Source organism: Sorghum bicolor, chromosome 5 (genome assembly GCF_000003195.3).
Source record: "Sorghum bicolor cultivar BTx623 chromosome 5, Sorghum_bicolor_NCBIv3, whole genome shotgun sequence".
Classification (NCBI taxonomy): domain Eukaryota; kingdom Viridiplantae; phylum Streptophyta; class Magnoliopsida; order Poales; family Poaceae; genus Sorghum; species Sorghum bicolor.
In genome coordinates, this window is record NC_012874.2 from 13,969,034 (window position 1) to 13,973,975 (window position 4,942).

At 43.8% G+C, this 4,942-nt stretch overlaps 1 long non-coding RNA gene across 2 annotated transcripts; it reads right to left on the reverse strand.

Annotated features, from left to right (window-relative positions):
• LOC110435679 lies at nucleotides 1,120-3,623 on the reverse strand. 2 transcript variants are annotated; one of them, XR_002453496.1, is made up of 4 exons: nucleotides 3,238-3,623; nucleotides 1,958-3,129; nucleotides 1,777-1,859; nucleotides 1,120-1,329 (listed from the first exon to the last, which is right to left on the reverse strand). It is a non-coding gene; the product is annotated as an uncharacterized LOC110435679 (long non-coding RNA). The 2 variants fall into 2 exon arrangements; XR_002453495.1 differs by having other exon boundaries at nucleotides 1,120-1,859.

A 4,942-nucleotide genomic window follows, 5' to 3' on the forward strand; every position in this document is an offset into this window, starting at 1 on the left:
GGCGATTAAAGTGGGGGTGTCCGTTTGAGAGGTTGAGGAATTCGAGGGATCTGCGGAAGAATCGGACCAAGGTTGTTTAGATTTAGGCTGTCGGTTGCCAAATTGGGAGAATTAATTGCGGAAAGGCATTATTACTGCAGAGAATTTCGGAGCATTAATGATTTCATACTCCGAAATTGGGGGGCATGTGTTGACACCGTTTTTGGACACGTACCCAGGATCGGTATAGTGTGGATCGGCAAGATAGGGCAACAGTGACTGGTCTGCAGGAGAGTTGCCGATGAGGGTGGTTACCGATGAAGGAACAGCTGAATGTGACTGAGTCCATGGGTGGTGATGTGTTTATGCCGATGGTCAACATTAACCTATGCCGATGGCCACGATGAGGGGTCTGCCGATGATTCGGGAGATGAACCTGGAGGTTGCCGATTGACTTGTGGTGATGTCCCAGTTTGTCACGTGGGGATAGTTTTATATTTTCCTTAGTTATTTAAGTCATTTTGTATACGGACTCTGTTTAATTTGGAATTCGAGTTCTAGTCGTGTCTCATTGTAGCTCTTTGAGCAGGGTATAAATGTAATCGAACACAAGTTTTACTCATATTCCAGCATCTACTTTTTCGACGACTTCGTCATATTTTTCCTTTTCATTATGAGTTCTTAGGAGTTCGTCGACTTAAGATCGGTGTATTCTCGAGTTCCGCGTGAATACCTCTTGGCCGTGGCATCCGGGCGCATCGCTGTTGTCAGGACCAAAGTATTCGAGTTATCACCTTTGCCGGTAGTAGGGTCAAATCGGCTGGCACGCGTTAACGTTTGAAATCGGGTATTAGCCCTTTGTGTTTGTAGATCCAGCTTTTGCATCAACACTGACTTTAATGACCACTTATGACTTTTAGTGGGCAAAGTCATAGCATTATGACTTTGATTGTGAAAGTCACAAACACTTATGACAATTGATTTAAAGTCATAAGTTTCTTGAAGCTCACCACATAATTATATATAATTTTAATTTCATATTAACTAGATTTCCTGCTTGATAAACATCCATGACAGGTCACATTATTCATCAACCACATACATATGTAAACCATAGCTACTCACAACACTCATCAACCATATAAGATAAGTTATCTCAAGTTTTCATTGAAGCCAACATTACCAAGTCTGCTTGCACAATTCATGACAATTCACCATTAAACAAGGAACAACACACATACAATATGTTTGCTTGCACAATCTAACTAGCTTCACTAGAAAATGCCTCATCTCCATCTTATCAAAAGCAAAAGGTCATATGTTTGCTTCCTCTCCAAGGCCTCCCTCAACCTGTAACATCAAGATGGCATAGAAAAAAATTAGCAAGAAAATGAATACACATGTATCTATATTTGTGTATCCTAGAAAATAGCCAGCTGAAAAATAGACAAGCAAAATGATTTGCATACAATACACCACAATTTATATAACCAATACAGTATGTTCTTTACCCCACATGATGTAGGTCTAGTTGTTCTATAGGATTAAGACATGGAGCTAACACTGATCAACATGTTAATTACTTTGTGCACGAGTGGGCTGGGTTAGATAGACCCTGGAGCCTCCGCGCCAAAGCCTAGAGGTTCCACGCTGGCCAGATCAGAGAAGAATTCAGCTAAGTAAACCTCCTTAGCCTTTGTAGCTCGGCTAAGCTAAGCTAATTAAATTGCAAAGTAAATCAATATTCAGAACAAAAGGATACAAAAAAGGTTGTAGATCAATGGAAAGATTAAATACCCAAATCTGTCATATGTTTGCTTCTAGGTGATAAGGCCTCCCTCAATCTATAACATCAAGAAGGTAAGGGCATATAGTAGCAACTGAAATATACAAACAATGAGACTGATGTTACTAATGCATTAGAGCATCTCCAACAGTTATGCAATTGGACTTTGCATTCTTGAAATTTGCCAAAAACCTTAAAAATTGCTCTCCAACAGTTTTGCATTTGACTTATGCATTTTGGCAAACTTGGCATTTGATGGACCAAACTTGGCATTTTTGCATAGGCACAATGGCTTGGCAATTTTGATATCCCGAGAATCTTGGACTCCTTGTTGTGCCCGTACTTCCCACGTCGCGGTAGATTCCCGCGAGACGACTCCTCCCCGCGCGCAACTTTTTTCTTTCCCCCGCGCACCGCCTCCTTTCTTCGCGCCGACGTGGACTTGCGGGATGAACACGGCCGCGCGATGCGCGAGAGAATTGGCGGCGACGGGCGAAGAAATTGCGTGCGACGGGCGAAGGAATTGCGCGTGAAAAAGAAAGCGCCCGCACGACGCGCGAGAGAATTTCCCGCGAAGATGAATGATTCCCGGACAAAAATAGTTGGGTCCACTATTTTGGAAAATGCCAAGTCAAAAATGCCAAACACTTGGAGATGAACTTATTTTTCCTTTAGCAAAACATTTATGGACTTAGCAAACTCCAACAAATGGCAAATTCCAATTGCATAACTGTTGGAGATGCTCTTACATCTCATAGCTATAACTAAATCTACACAGTGGGCTATGCAGTAGCAGACTTAGAAGGCTCTAATACATAAGAAAAATAGTGGATTGTAGATGGCACCAAGAATACTAATTGCTCCTATTTTTGCATTCCCTGACATTTGTAGTTTATTAACTCAAAAAGTTAGAACAGGTTATTTTGACACTAAACAAGGAAAAGGGAAGAGCTCACCATGGAAGTTTTGTTACTGCATATCACAAAATGTATGACAGCTGGGACACAAAAATTACTTTGTGCATGAGTGGGCTGGGTTAGACAGACCCTGGAGCCTCCGCGCCAAAGCCCATAGGTTCCACGATGGCCAGATCAGAAAAAAATTCAACTAAGTAAACCTCCTTAGCCTTTGTACCTCAGCTAAGCTAAGCTAATTAAATTGCAAAGTAAATCAACATTTAGATCACAAGGATACAAAAAAAGGAGACAGAGGCACTCGATGAGGACAGGAGAGGGGACGCGCGGTGCCGGCCTAACGGGGAGATGGAAGCGTCGGCAGGGGAGGGATGCTATGGGTGGAGAGGGAGGCGCCGTGGTGCTTCAGGCCCTCCACCTTTGGGTTGCTAGCGCCATTCTCCTGCCGATCTGAAACAAGAAAAGCACAAGCACGAATTGGACCAAGATCTGATGAAAACAATACATTCACAGGCCACACACACAGAGAATCGATCAATGAATCAATCGTCAAGAAACCTGGCGGCGGCGAGATGTCAAGGAGCTCGGAGCCCTTTAGGATGTACTCGTTGCCCTGCGCATGGAGCACTTGAGGTGGCAGATGAGGAATCCTGCCGCCGCTGTGACCGCTTGAGGTGGCCGCCGCCACCACGAAGAGACCCGCATGTGTCGTCTTCTCGAGGGCCGACTGGGAGCCGGTCCCATTGCCGTGTGGAAATGGCTAGGGCGGCGCAAGGCAGCCCGAGGAAGGCCACGGTGGAACTCAGATGCTAGTGGAGACGGTCAGGGCGACGTAGGTGGAGGCGGCCAGGGAGGACAAAGGCATGGGAAGAGGCGGCCGAGGGAGCGGGCAGAGGTGCTAGCGGAGAAGAGGCATCTGCTTCTGCTCGGTCGATGGCTGCTTCCTCCTGCTTAGGATAGGGTTTCAGGTGTTATGTATGACAGGTGGGCCACAAAAATTACTTGGTCCATGAGTAAGCTGGGTCAGACAGACCCCGGAGCCTCCGCGCCAGAGCCCGAAAGTTCTGCGCTGGCCAGATTATAATGTTTCAAAAAAATAATAAAATATTTCGTGACTTATCACAATATACCATTTGCTATATGATAATAGTAAATTGGTTATTATGACATGGTAAATAAAGTCATGACATTCCATTATACTAGCATTAAGACATTTTTTATGACATAAATTAATTAAAGTCACTAAGCTAAGTTGGCTCCACAAAAAAGTCATAAACTAATCAAAGTAGTGACTATTTCGACTAATGTCATGGGGTAAAAGTCATAAGATGGCAGATTTCTTGTAGTGATCAACGGCTGCCCTTGGATCAAACCGACATAGAACAAGGGTCAAGATGCATCGTAGAGATCGGTTAGAGGCCGTCACGCGAAGGAGAGGTGGCTTCTAGGTGGGCCTAGACTGGGCGTCCTGGCATGTGGGGCCGGCTGGCCCCACCTAGCTGCCGCCGGTCTCTCGCTTCGTTCCCGTGTCTTATGGTGTCTTCTATGTTCTTCTAGTGCCTCTTTCTGATCCGTTTGTGCAATGAGTCGTGTCGCGGATGGACTCTTTCCTTTCCCAACTTCTGGATAAATCTCTGAAAAAGATTATTTCATAGAGCTGTGGATTCTTATCGGTTTAGTCCCTAGTCATGTAATGGATGATGGTTCTAGGGTCTTCTAGAGTCTGCCAGATCGTATCCATCAAGGACTTTCTCTTTGGTGCTCAAAATATGGCAAATGATATGACGGTCTTGATCATCTCGATGAGCTCTGCACAATGGTGTACTTAGATTTTTAAATTGAGATACTTTTATACGGTAAAATATTGAATATCCTGCAAGGCAAGTGAGAACAACACAACTCGTGGAAGTCATTAGGATAAACCCCTATAACCTTACTTTATAAGTCATTTTAGATCTCTCATGTGGTTAGTTGATGGTTAAAAATTGGAGTTAATTACCGTCAACATACACCCAAAGAATCTTTTAATCTTCTTATAAATTCAAGTATAGACCTAACTTTACCAGACCCTATTCTTCTCCAACATTTTTACACGGGGTCTTAACCATATCACCTTTGGAGGAGTTTTTCTTTCTTTATCCGTTAGTGAGGCAAGGTTTGTCCTTATTAGTAGACACACTCCTTATACTAACCTTCATGATGAACTCCTAGAGGAAGAGAAGGAATCATTCCCAAACAAGAATAGGTAGTTTTGATAGCCAAA